Raw genomic sequence first — 21,583 nt, forward strand, 5'->3', positions numbered from 1 at the left:
TATCTTTTGATTGATTTTGTCCTTATTTGTGGTATGTTTTTTGTACTTTTGTTTTTGGCTGGCCTTTTAACATTAGGTTCAATGCCAGGAATTGAGAATTTTATCTTGTTTCATGTTGGATAGTTTTGAACTTATGCAAATATTCTTGTGCTTTCCAAATTTACCAATCATATTAAATTATCCTACCTCAAGTGGGCAGAGTAAATCTATAAATAGAGAGAAGTTATGAATTAAAGTGTTTGAGAACACTTCTCGTAAACTAAAACACCACACAGAGAAGAATCTTTCTTTAAAACATGATGTAAATTTAGTTAATATTTACGATCATTGACTGAAAGAAAAACACATGGAAACAACTTCATTGTGTATTTAAGAGTGATGATCATTAACCACATTTTACTGAAGCAAAAAATTACAATCCAAAGTTTCTAATACTCTTCAGGGATACATATATAAAATGTGAAATTTTGGAGGATATAACTGCTTTGATATTCCTAAATTTGTTTCCACATTGATATCAAATAGTCAGATGAGTTAAAGATAGGGAAACCACTCTCAGTGCATCTGCCAAGGAAATTCAGACTATTTGATCGGTTGTTTTAAAATTTTTTAGGTAGTAAGTTCTGAAAACAGAAACTGTTGAAAGCTATCTGACCTGAATGTATTTCACAAAATTGTATTCCCTTCTAAAAGTGTGCCTGTGATTTATTCTGTGTCACTGCTGTATCTACACTAATGTACCATTATGCATAGTGGATGTTTCAGAGATATAACCATCCTTCTTCCTGAAGCCAGAACTTTATGATTACGTCAGACATTGTCTGGCATAATCTATTCAGCTTGTTGATTTTATCTCCATAGGTAAATTAATCTGGAATAATTACTCAAATATTTACACTTCTATGTTTAAAATTTGCTAGAACAAAGAAATTATGCATGCAGGAAGTGTGCAGAGGGGTTGAAGATAACAAATGATACATCAAGCACAGCCTAATGTGGCTTTACTAGAGTAGAAACACTGGTAATAAATCACCTGCCATTGTTGATAATAAAATACTGCATTGGCCTCCATCAGCCACAAGAGAAAGGTTAAATGTTATTCCTCACAATAACCATGTGGTCTTCATAGCTGACACCTCCAATATTAAATCCCTTCATTATTTTCTATAGGAAACATTTGATCTTTATTCCTAATGGAGCATTTTTGTAAAGAACTACTTTGCTAATATCTAATATCCTTGAAATACTTTCATTCATTTTATAGTTATTTTACTCTGTGAAAGTATCTCTTCTCTTTAGTATAAAACTACTTTTATGTAATGGCTAGCTTTGGGAGGTTGAAATTTATTCTGGTCAACAGTAAGTAACCTTTTAATGATTGGATTCATATGAACTCAGTATTGATGTAGCCTGCAAATTGAAATATTATCCCTGAATAGGCTCAGTGATTTATTTTCTAGTTTATTTATTAAGTCAAATCTCAATTTTTGTCCATATTACATTCATTCTAAATTACTCTCATTTCAGACACCAGCCTCATCTCTTGACCTGTCTATACAACAGTTATTTCTGTAAAAGCTTTCTGTAACAATTAATTTCTGAATTAATTGTTATATGATGGACTTGAAATGTATGTTGGTCTAAAAGGAAAAGCATGAAATTTATTTAAAGATATGCATACATAGGGCTTATATTTATCAAGGTACTGACCTATATATATATATATATAGATATATATACAGAAGCTTGTGTAAGTGAAAATATTGATTATGTACATATAGCTAAATGATAACAAACACTTCCATCTGTGGACACAAATGAAATTACACTATTGATGACTCCATGTACACATCCACCTTACTGCTCACTCTTCTTTATGAAAGATATCAAATTTGTACTTATAAAATAGTTTTTCAGCTATATTGGGCCTATGGCTTCAGACAGTCCTTGCCACAGCCATACATATCCTGGACAGGGACGTAGATCCCCTGGAAGGTGCAGCAGCTGGGAGCTGGAGTTTAGGGCTTGTGGAGCAATCTCAGGGCGAAGGCTGCTGTCGACTGTGGAAAGACAGATTGAGGGCATGTGAGGGAGATTGTGATGGGAAATGCCTGTAGAGGAAAGCCGGTCAGCCACGGAAGCAAGGTGATACTGCTGGTACCGAATCTGCCTGCAGTGCAGGAGACCTGGGTTTGATCCCCTGGGTTGGGAAGATCCCCAGGAAAAAGGAAAGTAGTCTGGCCTGGAGAATTCCATGAGCAGTATAGTCCATGGGTCGCAAAGAGTTGGACATGACTGAATGACTTTCACTTTCACTATATTTTAAAATCAGAAAGTGTGATGCCGCCAGCTTTGTTTCTCTCTTTCAAGTTTGCTTGAACTATTTGGAATCTTTAGTAGTTCCATACAGATTTTAGAATTTTTTTGTGTTCTTTTTGTGAAAACTTGGAGTTCTGATAGGGATTACATTGAATTTGTGTATTGCTGTGGGCAATACGAATATCTAAAGTATTAATTATTCCAGTTAATGAACATGTAATATCTTCCATTTATTTGTGTCTTCCTCAGTATTTTTTAATAAAGATTGTTTGTGAGTGCATGTTTCTATTTGAAACAGAAGGATTAAGAACACTTAAGATAAAGTAGGATATGTGAGAAGGATTTTGAAAACCCTATGGAAATAACATGGCATGTAACATATCACACTAAGGAACAACTATTTGGGGTGTTTATTTTTATTGTTTTTTAATTAGTAAGACCTGATCATTGTGTTATGTGTATATAAAAATATTAATGTTTGTGATATCTTTTTAACAGGATATATGTATAAATAAATATAGTTATGGAAATTTCAGTTATTTTCAATCTTTATTATAAGTCTAAAAATTTCAAAACGTAAAGTTAAAAACTAACTATAGTATATATATGTACAATATATATTACGTATATATGTAATATATCTCTTACTTACCTTATCTTCAATAATATTCTGTATAATTCTAAAATATTCTCAAAATTAATTCTGTAATTGTTTATGTATCATTCAATAGCAGGAAACTGCTGCTGCTGCTGCTGCTGCTAAGTCACTTCAGTCGTGTCCGACTCTGTGTGACCCCATAGACGGAAGCCCACCAGGCTCTCCCGTCCCTGGTATTCTCCAGGCAAGAACACTGGAGTGGGGTGCCATTTCCTTCTCCAATGTGTGAAAGTGAAAAGTGAAAGTAAAGTCGCTCAGTCGTGTCTGACCCTTAGCGACCCCACGGACTGCAGCCTACCAGGCTCCTCCATCCATGGGATTTTCTAGACAAGAGTACTGGAGTGGCTTGCCAACTAGGTGCATCAAAAAGAGGTTATTGAAAAAAGTTTGGTGATGAAAGTTAACTGGGCTCATTGTGGTGATCATTTTCTAATATATACAAATATCAAATTGTATTGTACTGTACACCTGCTGCCAAGTCACTTCAGTCGTGTCCGACTCTGTATGACCCCATAGATGGAAGCCCACCAGGCTCCCCCATCCCTGGGATTCTCCAGGCAAGAACACTGGAGTGGGTTGCCATTTCCTTCTCCACTGTACACCTGAAACTAATGTAATGTGATATGTCAAATTACACCTCAATATAAGCAAGTAGGAAAGCAGTAAAGGGAATAAACAGGAAAACAGAAACAGGAGAGGAAAATAAAGGAAAGACTTTGAAGAAGTTTATTGCAAAAGTAGAGACAGGAATTTTTCAAACCAACAAGAATTACTGAATCACCCCAAGAAGGCTACCAATAGTGGCCAATGACCTTAGCAACCTGAGACCAGAAAGAGCAAGATTGGGTAAAGCAATTTCCAAAATGTATGTGTGATCTTCAGTAGAGCCATTTACATACTGTCAACCTAAATCCTGGTAGGGGGAAACTGAGGAGGGGGTGGATGCCCTGTCAGTCTTCTGCTGATAGTGTCCTGGCACTATTTGTCAAATAATTTCACTATTTGTCAAACCAAATGAGAAGTCTGAGGATGAGACAGTACAGTTTATATACAGATAAATATCTGCCTCCCGGGTAGACAGCAGAGTGGAGAAAGATGCAAAGTGGGTGGAAAGTTACAAGAGAAGAGTGTTCAGCGTACCTGGAAAAATCTTAAAGCACTTTGTCTCTTTTTCTATAGTATATGTAATCATGGATTTAAAATGAACTAACTTTTATATCACATCAAGAAACCCAGTATTAAGTTTCAATAAATAAAATAATAACAACCATCCTAGGATCTTAAGTGTGTTAACAATACCTACTTTTGATTTACATTTAAATATATGGCATGTGCAATGTGTTTACATTAATAGAACATAATTTCAGACTTTTCATGAAATAGTTTATCTTTTGAAAAACTTTGCAATAATCTTGGGTGGATGACTTGTTGTTTCTGAAAACGATTTGGAAATTCTTAAAAGAACATTCGCATTCCTGAGTCAACAGCATCAAATGAATTCACCCATGATTTATCTTACTGACTGATTTTAAATGCTGCATTTCACTTAGCAAAAATAATAATGTTTCTTAAATGGAAAAGAAAGCTCAAATATTTTAATATTTTTTCTTTTAAATTTTCAATTATCAGTTTTGTGTACTTGAAACAGTTGTCCTTTGGTTTATGAAAAAGAAGCAATGTTTTGCTGTATAAATTTTTTTTTAAATCTAAATTGTATCTTAAAGACACTGGACAGCTACAAATAGAAAAGACAGTAAGACCAATTATTTAATAGAATGAAAAATTATTTTCAGATTTCTATCCATAATTCTTCCTCTAGTTATATACAACGGTTATATCTAATAATAGCTTATATAAACACAGACATTTCTAAATCACCATATGCTGGTTAATACTATGTGTCAACTTCACTGGGCCATGGAGTACTCAGATATCTGTTATTCTGGATGTTTCTACAAGGATGTTTTTGGATCAGATTAACAGTTAAATTGGTAGACTGAGTAAAGCAGATTGAACTCCCTAATGTGGTGAGCCTCATCCAATCAACTGAAGCCCAGAATAGAGCAAAAAGACTGACCTCATCCAAATAGAATTTTTCCACCCAACTGCCTTTAAGCTTCAACACTGTTTTTTTCTGTCTTCCTACTGAAACTAAAACACTGAAGCATGAGCTTTTCCCGGGTCTTGAGCCTGCCAGTCTTAGGACTGGAACCATACCATTGACCCTCCTAGGTCTCAGCTGGCTCATTCACTCTGCTCATCTTGGGACTTGTCAGCTTCCATAAAATGTTGTGTCAGTTACTATATATATATATGTATATAAAAGCTTTCCAGGTGGCACAGTGGTAAAGAATTGGCTGCCAGTACAGGAGACACAAAAGGTGTGGGTTCAATTCCTAGGTTGAGAATATACCCTGGAGTAGGAAATGGCAACCCACTCCAGTATTCTTGCCTGGGAAATCCCATGGACAGAGGAGCCTGGTGGGCTACAGTCCATGGGGTCGCAGAGTCGGACTTGACTGAGCAACTGAGCAAGTAACCATATGCACATATGTGTATGTAGTGTGTGTGATTGTGTGTGTATATATATATATATATGAGAGGGGGAAGGGAGAAAGACAGAGGGACAAGGACACACACAGAGAGATAATCAAACCAGAACCAATAGGATGAACAAATATAGATTAGTTTTTCTGGAGGACCCTGACTAATATACTCTGCATTTGATAATATGATTAGCCTGTAACTTAATGATCTGTAAGGAATTATGCAAGCAGTCATAGGTACTGCAAGACTGCCTCAAGAATGAAGCTAGTGAAATATTATTTGATCTTTGATTTCAGGTAACCTGCATGAATTTTAGAAGCTTGAGGTATCAGCATGGTTTATTGTGGAGGAGCAAGAACAACATAGGCTCTGGCTAGAATTTGTAGTTTAATATGAGTTTACATCTCAATTCTTTTTTCTTCTTCTTTTTTTACAATTAATTTTTATTGGAATAAAGTTGCTTTGCAATGTGGTATTATTTTCTGCTGTACAGCAAAGTGAATCAGTTATGCATATACATATATGCACTATTTTTAAAGATTTTCTTCCAATTTAGGTCACCACAAAGCATTTAGTGGGATTCCCTGTGCTATACAGTAGGTACTGATTAGTTATCTATTTTATACACAGTAGTGTACATATGTCAATCCCAGTCTCCCAGTTCATCCCACCCCTCTCCTCCATTGGCATTCATAATTTATTCTCTATGTTTTTGTCTCTATTTCTGCTTTGCAAATAGGTTCATCTGTACTATTTTTCCTAGGTCCTGCATATAAGTATTAGTATACAATATTTTTTTTTCTCTTTTTAACTTCATTCTGTATGATAGTCTACTGGTCGATCTGCATCTCTGCAAATGTCATTATTTCATTCCTTTCTATGGTTGAGTAATATTCTAGTGTATATATGTGCAATATCTTCCTTATCCATTTCTCTATTGGACATTTAGTTTGCTTCCATGTTCTGGCTATTGTAAATAGTGCTGAAATGAACATCTGGATTGCATGTATCCTTTTGAATTATGATTTTCTCTGGGTATGTGCCCAGGAGTTTGATTCCTGGGTCATATGGCAACTGTATTTTTAGTTTTTTAGGAAACATCCATACCGTTTTGCATAGTGGCTATACCAATTTACATTCCCAGCAATATTGTAGGAAAGTTCCCTTTTCTTCACTCCCTCTCCACCATTTATTGTTTGTGGACTTTATGATTATGACATTTGTGACCAGTATGAGATGATACCTCATTGTAGTTTTGATTTGCTACATCTCAATTCTTAAAGCAAGCTCATGAGGTTAATTACTCAGTTTATCTCTAAAATGTCCAATAATAAGCTTCGCATCAATGGCTTCACAATATGAAAAACTGAGGATCTATTTAATATCATTTTTGGCCAACATTTGGAATGAATTGAAAGGGCTTTACAAATAAAGCACATTTGGGAGTAAGTGGTAATCTTATCTACCAACTTAATCTAGAAATGTACATCAACAGTATTTTATAATACTAAGCCCACGGAGAATTGCAGCAGTGAATGAGGCATCCCCAAAGGATTCCAGCAGGACACTATATGGAATATTTTGCTGTTGGGACTGTAAAAGGCTGATGCAGAGGAAAGGAGAAAGTCAGGGTTCTGACCTTCAAGAGAAGCACTAGGGACATGAGGGGACAGCAACTATTTCTACTCTGAAGAGGTAAAAGAGTAAGATACGAAAATGAACTAGAGGATGAAAGGAAGTGATGAGGGCTTGCATCCTACTTGGGAGAAATGATTTTCCCTCAAACTTACACTTGGGACAGTGAAGGGGGTAGCCCAATTTTATGGCTTGGGATATTATAGTGCAGTGGGAGTCAGAGACAGATAATTGGGCTTCCCTGGTGGCTCAGATGGTAAAGAATCTGCCTACAATGTGGCAGGCCCAGGTTCAATCCATGGGTAAGGAAGATCCCCTGGAGAAGGGAATGGCAATCCATTTCAGTATTCTTGCCTGGAGAATCTCATGGACAGAGGAGCCTGGCAGGCAACAGTCCATGGGATCACAAAGAGTTGGACATGGCAGAACAACTAACACTTTAACATACTTCACTTTCACTTTTGGGGTATAGTACAAACTTGTTTTTTTATTCTCTGGGCTTTGTGTGACCCAGTGAAGTTTCTATACACAGACATACTAAGAAGGTTCCACCCACCTTTTTTTGAGTCATGACATTATGTACCTAGTTTAGAAAGAACTCAGCCTTTCTGATTTACTAGTTTTAGTAATTGAAACTTTGTAAATTGATTTTCCCAGAGGACTTTGCTTTCTAACATGATTGGTTTTAGGTTGATAATATTTTTAACATATCAGTTTTCTTTGGAATTTTGCAAGTATAAGAGATGTCTTTTAAATTTTAGTTGAGTCACTTTGCCTGGAGTCTTGGGTGAAAGAAATTTTTAAAAGATTTCACATAATACAGAAATAAGACTGTCATTATGCTTAATGTGCAATATTATTTTATTTCTTCTCCCACTCGTCTTAACTTACTTCAGATTTGTTTTAACAATTCTCTGCCTGATCTGACATAAATCTTCCCTAAATGCCATGCAAAATGTGTGGCGGTGCAGCGGGAGTGAGAGGCAGATAGTTGTCATAAACAACAGTAAGAACAAAAGCATTTAGGAACATAGAATTGCTTATTTTTAATTTAGCCTCAAGCATCCTTTTATAAATAAAACAACATCAATGACAAAATGTGTAAGAGGATATAATCTCACAATTAAAAAAATTAAACAGTAAATGTAAACTATTTACATTTAATTATCCTGTATCTTCCTCTTAATTCTCTGTGATTTGATGAAAATACTGTCATGGACTGGTGATTTTTCAAGATTATGTTGGAAAACACTGGCTTAAAAAATAACATTGATACTCAGAGTCATGCTATTATCACAGACATTGAAAGGAGATACATTCCTGTTCTTCCCAGAAGTAACTGGGGCTTCTCTGGTGGCTCAAATGGTAAAGAATCTGCCCTCAGTGTGGGAGACCTGGGTTTGATCTCTTGTTCAAGAAGACCCTCTGGAAAGGGTAATGGCTACCCACACCAGTATTCTTGCTTAGAGAATTCCATGGACAGAGGAATATGGCATGTTACAGTCCTTGGGTCACAGTCAGACACAACTGAGTGACTTTCACTTTCACTTAGCTCATCTCAGAACTAATGAGCGAGGGTGGGATGATTTGAGAGAATGGCATTGAAATATGTATATTATCATATGTGAAACGAATCACCAGTCCAGGTTCGATGCATGATACAGGATGCTCAGGGCTGGTGTACTGAGATGAACCAGAGGGATGGGATGGGGAGGGAGGTGGAAATGGGGTTCAGGATGGGGAAAACATGTACACCCAGGGCAAATTCATGTCAATGTATGGCAAAACCAATACAATAATATAAAGTAATTAGCCTCCAATTAAAATAAATAAATTAAAAAAAAGAACTAATGAGCTAAGTTTATTTATTTTTTCTTTTGAAGGAAAGTTTGCTTTATTTTAAACGCCGGCAGGAACTTTTACAGACAGAGGGAGGGGGCTACATGGGACAGTCATGGGAATTATGGCAACTCAAGTCATGGCAACAGTCTGGTCATTATGTGGTTAACTTTGTCCACCTGGTGGGGGTTTTGGTATCTATAACAGGGGTCCCTAACCTCTGGACTGTATGCAGGTCAGGAAGCAACAGTTAGAACTGGAAATGGAACAACAGACTGGTTCCAAATAAGAAAAGGAGTACGTCAAAGTTGTATGTTGTCACGCTGCTTATTTAATTTATATGCAGAGTACATCATGAGGAACGCTGGGCTGGAAGAAGCACAAGCTGGAATCAAGATTGCCGGGAGAAATATCAATAACCTCATATATGCAGATGACACCACCCTTTTTCTTTTTTCTTTAATTTTTATTTTTCCAAAAACAATTTTAGGAATCTTTACTTCAAAACAACCTTATCTTAAAATGGAGTAACTTTGGTTTTACGAGCAGCAAGCAAAGTACAGAAGAAAAATGCATTACAGGAGCATTAAGTTCTACATTAGGTCACAGCGTCTAATCTGAAATCACACCCATAATATCATTTTTCAGGATATCTGGGAAATAGTTATTTCCCAGGATGTCTGAACCATAGCTACTCTATTTTGACTTTTAATTGTAAAAAAAAAAAAAAAGAATAAGAAAAAAAAATTTTAATAGCCAAAGCAGATTTCACCATTAATGACATCAGTGTTTTTCTAGGTATGAGAAGATGCAAGAATTGGAACTCATAAAACCTTTTTCTGAAAAGATCTAACTATCTGAAGGCCTGTTCTTCCAGTTTTTTTTTTTTTTTTTTTCAGAGCACAGAGTGCCTCATTCCTGATTTTCACCCTGAACTTCTTTCAGGGGGTGTTGAAGGTCAGCAGCTTGCAATGGTCATGATGTAATCTTTGTAGAGGCAGCTGGCAAGGACCAACTTCCAGTCAGCAGGGTCCCTTCATAGCCACATATCTGACCATGTGACACCATTTCATGGCCATTGTGTCCTGCGGTGCTGGGAAGGCTCATTCCCAGGTCTAGGGAAGTGATGGGCCACTCAGTGTGCTAAAATTGGACCAGGCAGAGAAATGGCTCAGTGAAATTTTTGGAACCAACTTCCTGTCAAATCTAGTCTGCAGCTAAATTTTTGGAACCAACTTCCTGTCAAATCTAGTCTGCAGCTTTAATGAAAGTCATGATTCTACATACTATACATACTGTAGTTTAAGATTGCCATCTGTAGCTTGTTGAATAGAATGAGAATATAACACTGCTAAGAAAATATTTTCACAGCTGTTATATTTTAGAATATGCTTAAACATGCATTAATTTAATTTTTTTTAATATTTAAGATTTTAAAACATTAAACTGCACCTTAAATTGTCTTAAGCTTTTTTCTGTGATTATGTAGTTGTAATTTGTCATATAGTTGATGTTTACTAAATAATATCTCATAATATCTTCTCTGAGCCTGACATGTTTTAAATAATTTATTAGCAAGATTCCATCATCATTAATCAAATGTAAATTCAATACAGCTTGTTCATCACGTAGGTTTCATAAAGGCTGTATGTTGCTAACTTGAACCAACTTGAGCATAGATGCAGACCTTTGGATATATGGAGGGGGTGTCTCTTTTTTCATATATAAATGCAGATTGTTAGTACTTCACGAGCTGTATAATTTCAGTCATGAGTATTTGTTTTGCAGCATGAACAGATTTGTCTATAAAACTTCAGTGGTTTTTTTTTTTACAATTACTTTTCAAATTTCATGATACCTTAAATACATTTACACCTCTATCAGTTATTGTCTTTTCATGTGCCTCATTTGGGCCATGTTTTATTATGTTTTGTACTTGGAAATCAAATAGTTTCAGTCTTTATGATTTTTTTTTTAATATAAGAGTCACCAGGGTCTGCGATATCATATGTATGTATCAGTATCTAAGGTTTCTGTCTATAATTGGCACATGTAAGAACTGAAGAAAGTGGTTATATAATGCAGTTGAAGTTCTCAGTCATTAGATGTTTGTTGCTGCTGTGGCTGCTAAGTTGCGTCAGTCATGCCTGACTCTGTGCGAACCCATAGACGGCAGCCCAACAGGCTCCCCCGTCCCTGGGATTCTCCAGGCAAGAACACTGGAGTGGGTTGCCATTTCCTTCTCCAATGTGTGAAAGTGAGATGTTAGTTAGGGATCTACTATGTGCAAGACACAAGACCAATAATAACAGAGTGATGTTGACCTGTTAAGTATTTTTTGAAATATGGCTGAAATGCAGCTTATTATAGGTTATTTTTTAATGTAAATATTAGTGGTATACAATGTACTTTAGTGCATTTTCCTTAAAAATTCAGCCAGTGAGAAATAAGACCCCTTTGAATTTAGAGATGATGGTATAGAGGCAGCAAAAACAAGACCAGGAGCTGACTGTGGCTGAGATCATGACCTCCTTATTGAAAAATTCAGACTTAAATTGAAGAAAGTCAGGAAAACCACTAGACCATTCAGATATGACCTAAATCAAATCCCTTATGACTATACAGTAGAAGTGGGAAATAGATTCAAGGGATTAGATCTGATAGACAGAGTGCCTGAAGAACTACGGACAGAGGTTCATGACTTTGTACAGGAGGAAGTGATCAAGACCATCCCCAAGAAAAAGAAATGCAACAAGGTAAAATGGTTGTCTGAGGAGACCTTACAAATAGCTGAGAAAAGAAGAGAAGCAAAAGAGAAAAGAAAATATATACCCATTTGAATGCAGAGTTCCAAAGAATAGCAAGGAGAGATAAGAAAGCCTTCCTCAGTGATCAATGCAAAGAAATAGAGGAAAACAATGGAATGGGAAAGACTAGAGACCTCTTCAAGAAAATTAGAGATACCAAGGGAACATTTCAAGAAAAGATGGGTACAGTAAAAGACAGAAATGGTATGGACCTAACAGAATCAGAAGATACTAAGAAGAGGTGGCAAGAATATACAGAAGAACTATACAAAATAAGGATCTTCATGACCCAGATAACCACAATGATGTGATCACTCACCTAGAGCCAGACATCCTGGAATGTGAAGTCAAGTGGGCCTTAGGAAGCATCACTACGAACAAAGCTAGCAGAGGTGATAGAATTCCAGTTGAGGTGTTTCATATCCTAAAAGATGATGCTGTGAAAGTGCTGCACTCAATATGCCAGGAAATTTGGAATACTCAGCAGTGGCCACAGGATTGGAAAAGGTCAGATTTGATTTCATTCCAATCCCAAAGAAAGGCAATGCCAAGGAATGTTCCAACTACTGCACAATTGCATTCATCTCACACATTAGCAAATAACGCTCAAAATTCTCCAAGCCAAGCTTCAACAGTATGTGAATCATGAACTTCCAGATGTTCAAGATGGATCTGGAAAAGGCAAAGGAACCAAAGATCAAATTGCCATCATCCAAAGGAAAAATCAAGAGAGTTACAGAAAAACATCTACTTCTGCTTAACTGACTATGCCGAAGCCTTTGTCTGTTTGGATCACAACAAACTGTGGAAAATTCTTAAAGGGATGGGAATAGCAAGCCACCTGTCCTTTCTCCTGAGAAATCTGTATGCAGGTCAAGAAGCACGTTAGAATTGGATGTGGAACAACACACTGGTTCCGAATGGGGAAAGGAGTACCTCCAGTCTGCTTATTGTCACCCTGTATTTAGCTTATATGCAGAGTACATCATACAAAATGCTGGACAGGATGAAGCACAAGCTGGAATCAAGATTCCCAGGAGAAATATCAATATTTGTGACACCACCCTTATGGAAAAAAGTGAAGAAGAGATAAAGAGCCTCTTGAGGAAAGTGAAAGAGGACAGTGAAAAAGTTGGCTTAATACTCAACATTCAGAAAACTAAGATCTTGGAATCCAGTCCCATCACTTCATGCCAAATTGATGGGGAAATAATGGAGACAGTGAGAGAATTTTTTGGGGGGATCTCCAAAATAACTGTAGATGGTGATTGCAGCCATGAAATTAAACAATGCTTGCTCCAGGAAGAAAAGCTATGACCAACCTAGATAGCATATCCAAAAGCAGAGACATTACTTTGCCAACAAAGGTCCAACTAGTCAAAACTAAGATTTTTCCAGTAGTCATGTATGGATGTGAGAATTGGACTATAAAGAAAGCTGAGTGCCAAACAATTGATGCTTTTGAACTGTGGTGTTGGAGAAAACTCTTGAGAGTCCCTTGGACTGAAAGGTGAGCCAACCAGTCCATCCTAAAGGAAATCAGTCCTGAATATTTATTGGAAGGACTGATGCTGTAGATGAAACACCAATACATTGGCCACCTGGTGTGAAGACCTGACTCATTTGAAAAGACCCTGATGCTGGGAAATATTGAAGGTGGGAGAAGAATGGGACGACAGAGGATGAGATGGTTAGATGGCATCATCAACTCGATAGACATGAGCTTGAGTAAGCTTCGGGATTTGGTGATGGACAGGGAAACCTGCCGTGCTGCAGTCCATGGGGTTGCAAAGAGTGAGACACAACTGAGCGACTGAACTGAACTGAATTTAGAGCTCTGTTTCTAAACTGATAATATAGAATGTTACTTGCAAAAACTCCACACTATGTGGTGCACACAGCAGTGCTTCATGAATGAATTTCTTAGATTTTATAATGCATCATGTTTTTCAAAGTTTGTTTTATTCTTTAAAAGATTTTGTAATGTAAAAAACAGTACATTGTTCAAATTAGGTTAGCCAAAAAAAAATTCAAACAGTATATCAATCAAAATGAAATATGTAAAATATTTAAAACTTCAAAAGTCTTAATTTAGAGTAATATATATTTTTTCTACTACACAAATGAACTCCTGAAATTTCAGAAAATTTGGTATATATATATATATTTGCTGTCAGGAATAATATATTGAAATAGATGCTGTAAAGTGCCTCTCAGATTATTCCAGCTTCCTAGAGTTTGACTGCTAAAGGTTCAAAACACTCCATCACTAGAAATCGCCTTTCTCCAATATTTTATCCATGTCTTGGGAACAACCTACTTCTAATAACTGATTGATTTGTACAGAGTCCCTGCCTCCTTTTCTCAAGTTATGTTATGTTTGAAGAATTGTCTCAGTTTTAGATTTTCCTAAGGGATAAATCCATTCTAAAGGAGATCAATCCTGGGTGCTCATTGGAAAGACTGATGCTAAAACTGAAACTGCCATACTTTGGCCACCTCATGCGACGAGTTGACTCACTGGAAAAGACTCTGATGCTAGGAAAGGTTGGGGGCGGGTGGAGAAGGGGTCGACAGAGAATGAGATGGCTGGATGGCATCACCGACTCTGTGGACATGGGTTTGAGTGAACTCCGGGAGTTGGTGATGGACAGGGAGGCCTGGCGTGCTGTGATTCATGGGGTTGCGGAGAGTCGGACACGACTGAGCGACTGAATTGAACTGAAGGGATAAATTGAGGCCCTTGTTCCAACCCTATCTCAGTTTAAACTGCCCCGCCCATAGCCCACTCATTACTGCTACTTTAATTCTCTTATAATATTAATGAACAGTGTTGATAACATTATGTTCATTAAACTAATGGTGAACAAACATAGTTAATATAAGGGAGGCCTTTGTGGGACATATATGGTTCACAATGTGAGATAGAAACCCTATGATATTTCAAGACGGGGCACATAAATGACTTTTTTAGAGATCCAGTTATCTGGGTGTTCTGGTACATCTCTTTGAGCACAAGCACATGAACACAAAATATGATTTTTAAAATTTCCCACCATAAAGAAGTAAGCCTGATTCCCTAGTAGACTTCTTTGGTTCTGGAGGCAGCATAGTCCATATTTGGGAATAGTTTTGATGTTCAGCCACTCAGTCATATCCCATGGATTCTCTGTGACTCCATGGACTGCTGCATGCCAGGCCTCCCTGTCTCTCACCACCTCCTGGAGCTTGCTCAAACTAATGTATATTGAGACGGTGATGCCACACCCTCTCATCCTTTGTCATCCCCATCTCTTCCTGCCTTCAATTTTTCCCATTATCAGGGTCTTTTCTAAAGAGTTGGCTCTTTGCCTCAGGTGGCCAAAGTATTGGAGCTTCAGCATCAGTCTTTCCAATGAATAGTCAGGACTGATTTCCTTTATGGATTGAACGGTTTGATTTCCTTTCTTGTTATATGAATCCGTTGAATTTATGTGCATATATTCTCTTACAGTTTGTGGTTTGGTGTGTGTTTTTAAGAGATGACTATTTGGAGCAGTTTTGGCTTCACAGCAAAATTGTACAGAAAATACAGAGAGTTCCAGTGACATCCCTGTTCCCACACCTGTACAGTTTCTCCCGCTATAATATTGACTACCACTGTGGTACATTAGTTAAAATAAGAGGGCTTGCATAGGCATAGAATTATCACCCAAAATCCATAGTTTATATTAGGGTTCACCCTGATATTGTACATTCTGTGATTTTGAACAAATGTATAAACATGTTTCCAGCATTGAAATATCATACAACATAGTTTTATTATCTTAAAAGTCCTCTGTATTCTGCCTACTCCTTATTCCTTCCTATCAAAACACTGGCTAAAACTTGTTGCTCAGTTGCTCAGTCTTGTCCCACTCTTTGTCAGCCCATGGACTGCAGCATGCCAGGCTTCCTGGTCCCTCATCTCCTGGAGTGTACTCAAACTTATGTCCATTGAGTCAGTGATGCCATCTAACCATCTTGTCCTCTGTCGTCCCCTTCTCCTCCTGCCTTTAGTCTTTCCCAGCATCAGCGTCTTTTCTAATGAGTTGGCCCTTTGCATCAGGTGGCCAAAGCATTGGGGCTTCAGCTTCAGTATCAGTCCTTTCAATGAATATTTAGGATTAATATTCAGGATTGATTGACTGGCTTGATCTCTTTACAGTCCAAGGGACTCTCAAGAATCTTCTCGAACATCACAGTTTGAAAGCATCAATTCTGTGGCGTTCAGTCTTCTTTATGGTCCAAATCTCACATCTATACATGATTACTGGAAAAACAATAGTTTTGACTATATGGGCTTTTGTTGGCAAAGTAATGTGTCTGCTATTTATGTTCTGTCTAGGTTTGTCATAGATTTCTTTCTAAGAAGCAAGTGTCTTTTAATTCCACGGCTGCGATCACCATCTGCAGTGATTTTAGAGCCCCTCCAAAAAGTCTGTCACAGTTTCCACTGTTTCCCCATCTATTTGCCATGAAGTGATGGGACCGGATGCCATGATTTTAGTTTTTTGAATGTTGAGTTTTAAGCCAACATTTTTAGTCTCCTCTTTCACCTTCATCAAGAGGCTCTATACTTCCTCTTTGCTTTCTGCCATAAGGGTGGTGTCATCTGCATATCTGAGGTTATTTATAATTCTCTCAGCAATCTTGATTCCAGCTTGTGCATCATCCAGCATGGCATTTCTCATGATGTGCTCTGCATTGAAGGTAAATAAGCAATGACAATATATAGCCTTGACATACTCCTTTCCCAATTATGAACCAGTCCATTGTTCCATGTCCTGTTCTAACTGTTGCTTCTTGACCTGCATACAGATTTCTGAGGAGGCAAGAAAGGTCATCTGGTATTCCCATCTCTTGAAATATTTCCACAGTTTATTGTCAAATGCTTTTGCATAGTCAAGGAAGCAGAAGTAGATGTTTTTCTGGAACTCTCTTGCTTTTTCTATGATCCAACGGATGTTGGCAATTTGAACCCTGATTCCTGTGCCTTTTCTAAAAGCAGCTTGAACATCTGGAAATTCTCAGTTCACATACTGTTGAAGCCTAGCTTGGAGAATTTGGGGCATTTTCTAGCATGTGAAAGAAGTGTAATTGTGTAGTAGTTTGAACATTCTTTGGCATTGCCGTTCTTTGGGGTTAGAATGAAAACTGACCTTTTTCCAGTCCTGTGGCTATTGCTGAGTTTACCAAATTTGCTGACATATTGAGTGCAGCATTTTCACAGCATCAAGTTTTAGGATGTGGAATAGCTCAGCTGGGATTCAATCACCTCTACTAGCTTTGTTGCTACTGATGCTTCTTAAGGGTAACTTGACTTTAAATTCCAGGATGTCTGGCTCTAGGCAAGTGATCACACCATCGTGGTTATCTGGGTCATGAAGATCTTTTTTGTATAGTTCTGTGTATTCTTGCCACCTCTTCTTAAAATCTTCTGATTCTGTTAGATCCATAACATATTTGTCCTTTATTGTGCCCATCTTTGCGTGAAATATTCCCTTGGTATCTCTAATTCTCTTGAAGATATCGCTAGTGTTTCCCATTCTATTATTTCCCTCTATTTCTTTGTACTAATAACTGAGGAAGGCTTTCTACTTGTTATTCTTTGAAATTCTGCATTCAGATGGGTATATCCTTCCTTTTCTCCTTTACCTTTAGCTTCTCTTCTTTTCTCAGCTATTTTTAAGACCTTGTCAGACAGCCATTTTGCCTTTTTGCATTTCTTTTTCTTGCATTTCATTTCACTGTCTCCAGTATCATGTCACAAACCTCTGTCCATAGTTCTTCAGGCACTCCATCAGATCTAATACCTTGGATCTATTTGTCTCTTCCACTGTATAATCATAAGGGATTTGATTTGGGTCATAGCTGAATGTTTTTCCTACTATCTTCAATTTAAGTCTGAATTTTTCAGTAAGGAGTTGATGATCTGATCCACAGTCAGCTCCCGGACTTGTTTTAGCTGACTGTATAGAGCTTCTTCATCTTTGACTGCCAAAGATATAATCAGTTTGATTTCAGTACTGACCATCTGGTGATGTATATATGTAAAGTCATCTCTTGTATTGTCAGAAGAGTGTGTTTAGTAAGATCAGTGTGTTCTCTTGGCAAACCTCTGTTTGCCATTTCCCTGCCTCATTTTGTACTCCAAAGCCAAATTTGCCCGTTACTCCAGGTATCTCTTGACTTCCTACTTTTGCAACTAGTCCCCTTTGATGAAAAGGACATCATTTTTTTGGTCTTAGTTCAGATAATCTTGTTGGTTTACATACAATCTTTCAACATCTGCTTCTTCAGCATTAGTGGTTGGGGCATAGACTTGGATTATTTTGATATTGAATGATTTGCCTTGGAAATGAACTGAGATCATTCAGTTATTTTTGAGATTGCTCCCAAATACTGCATTTTGGACTCTTTTGTTGACTATGAGGGCTACTCCATTTCTTCCAAGGGATTCTTGCCGACAGTAGTAGATATAATCATCACCTGAAGTAAGTCGCCCATTTTAGTCCATTTTAGTTCACTGATTCCTAAAATGTTGATGTTCACTCTTGTCATCTCCTGTTTGACCACTTCCAATTTACCTTGATTCAGGGACCTAACATTCCAGGTCCCTAACATTCCAGGTCCCTATGCAATATTATTCTTTACAGCATTGGACTTTTCTTTCATCACCAGAAACATCCACAACTGGGTGTTGCTTCTGTGTCAGCTCAGCTTCTTACTTCCTTCTGGAGCTATTTCTCCTCTCTTCTTCAGTAGAATATTGGATACCTACTGACCTGGGCAGTTCATCTTTCACTGTCATATCTTTTTGCCTTTTCATAGTGTTCATGGGATTCTCAAGGCAAGAATGCTGAAGTGGTTTGCCTTCCCCTTCTCCAGTGGATCATGTTTTGTCTGAGCTCTCCACCATGACGCCTTTTTCTTGAGTGGTCCTGCACAGCATGGCTCATAGTTTCATTGAGTTACACAAGCCTGTGGTCTATGTGATCAGTTTGTTTAGTTTACTGATTAAAATGGAAAGCTGTCATCTTTCTGTGGGGCCCAGATAAGGAATGGCTAAGCAACAGATTCTAGCTGCAAAGCAAGTGGTCCTGTTACTGAGTTAACCAAATAAATTACTAAGGAATTAGATATACTTGTGGTAGAAAGACAGCAGAGATTTATACACTATTCACAGATGGTACTTCTACAACCTCAGCCATGAGAAAAATATTGACCATGGGACACAAATGACCATACAACCATACCAGCCTTTCTGAACTGGGTTCTGTGTGACCCAATAGCAAATCACATGGTTCTGAAAACTGAAGGAGTATATTTGGAATTAGGCAAGATCAGATTAGGAGTATAAGTAATTTGCCTTAAATCATCTAGACTTCTAATTTCTCCATTACTAATGCACTATCTCCTGTCCTTAACTCTCCCCTCTAGCTAGCATTGAAGGGCCTATAAAGTGTTTGAGACAAAAAAAGTTATTCTACATAACATTCTAGTATAACAAGGAACTCAAGGAATGTAGGATGTGCAATAATAGAAAAATGGAAGCACAAGTGAGGAGCTAGGTTGGAGATGATATCCTGTTTAGATGAAACACCATTTGGAACAGTATACACATTAAATCAATGTCATTATATGGTGTCAGCCCTCATTAACTAAAATCAGTAAATTTCAGAAACAAGAGGTTAAAAGTGGCAGTGGCTCTGCTTGTCGTCACTCCCAGAGATTCAGTTTAGAAATGTGTGCTTCCCATCCCCACAACTCTAGTCCTTTCAGATCTGGAAGTCTAGGTTCCCCATGAGGGTATACTTCAACCACGGTCCATAGTCAGAGTCCTATTAAAATTTATGCTATGACTGCCATGTGACATCAGTTTCTTAATGCTAAGAAAGGAGTGGGTATCCTGGCAAAGGTAATTTATTTGCTCACTGGAAGAAGACAGTCACAGTTATGATGGTAAATGATAGTTTAAAGAAAAAATATGTTTGACACTAAGGTGATCCATTGGGTCATATGTTGAATATTTCCACAACTTTTTAAAGTAACTTTATTGAGACATAATGACCATACCATTCGCCCATTCAAGCTATAATTCAGTGGTTTTGGTATATTGCTGCTGCTAAGTCACTTCAGTCGTGTCCAACTCTGTGTGACCCCATAGACGGAAGCCCACCAGGCTCCCCCATCCCTGGGATTCTCCAGGCAAGAACACTGGAGTGGGTTGCCATTTCCTTCTCCAATGTGTGAAAGTGAAAATTGAAAGTGAAGTCGCTCAGTCGTGTCCGACCCTTAGCGACCCCACAGACTACAGCCAACCAGGCTCCTCCATCCATGGGATTTTCTAGGCAATAGTACTGGAGTGGCTTGCCATTGCCTTCTCCGGGTATATTACATCATTATTTTTCATTGTAATTATGTGTGCATGTTCACTCAGTCGTGTTTGATTCTTTCAACCCTGCTGATGGTACCCAGCCAGGTTCCTCTGTCTCTGGGATTTTCCAGGCATGAGTGGGTTGTCATTTCCTTCTCCAGAGGATATTCCTGACCCAGGCATTGAACCTGCGTCTCCTTCATATCCTGCATTTTCAGGCAGATTCTTTACCATTAAGCCAACTGGGAAGCCTAATTGTAATTATACATACATATTTGTATATAACTATACATCAGTTCAGTTCAGTTCAGTCACCCAGTCGTGTCCGACTCTTTGCGACCCCATGAATCACAGCACGGCAGGCCTCCCTGTCCATCACCAACTCCCGGAGTTCACTCAAACTCATCTAAATCGAGTCAGTGATGCCATCCAACCATCTCATTCTCTGTCGTCCCCTTCTCGAGCCCCCAGTCCCTCCCAGCATCAGAGTCTTTTCCAGTGAGTCAACTCGTCGCATGAGGTGGCCAAAGTATTGCAGTTTCAGCTTTAGCATCAGTCCTTCCAATGAACACCCAGGATTGATCTCCTTTAGAATGGACTGGTTGGATCTCCTTGCAGTCCAAGGGACTCTCAAGAGTCTTCTCCAGCACCACAGTTCAAAAGCATCAATTCTTTGGTGTTCAGCTTTCTTCACAGTCCAACCCTCACATCCATACATGACCACGGTAAAAACCATAGCCTTGACTAGACGGACCTTTGTTGGCAAAGTAATGTCTCTGCTTTTTAATATGCTATCTAGGTTGGTCATAACTTTCCTTCCAAGGATTAAGCGTCTTTTAATTTCCTGGCTGCAATCAGCATCTGCAGTGATTTTGGAGCCCTCCCAAAATAAAGTCTGATACTGTTTCCACTGTTTCCCCATCTATTTCCCATGAAGTGATGGGACGAGATGCCATGATCTTTGTTTTCTGAATGTTGAGCTTCAAGCCAACCTTTTCTCTCTCCTCTTTAACTTTCATCAAGAGGCTTTTCAGTTCCTCTTCACTTTCTGCCATAATTATACATACATCACTTCAGTTCAGTTCAGTTCGGTCACTCAGTCATGTCCAAATTTATGCGACCCCATGGATTGTACTATGCCAGGACTCCCTGTCCATCACCAAATTCCGGAGTTGTCAATTGAGTTGGTGATGCCATCCAACCATTTCATCCTCTGTCATCCACTTTTCCTCCCGCCTTCAAACTTTTTCAGCGTCAGGGTCTTTTCAAATGAGTCAGTTCTTCGCATCAGGTGGCCAAAGGATTGAAGTTTCAGCTTCAACATCAGTCCTTCCAATGAATAATCAGAACTGATTTCCTTAAGAATGAACTGGTTGGATA

Source organism: Moschus berezovskii, chromosome 19, assembly GCF_049115385.1.
Source record: "Moschus berezovskii isolate FMDL1 chromosome 19, NW_MosBer_1.0, whole genome shotgun sequence".
Classification (NCBI taxonomy): domain Eukaryota; kingdom Metazoa; phylum Chordata; class Mammalia; order Artiodactyla; family Moschidae; genus Moschus; species Moschus berezovskii.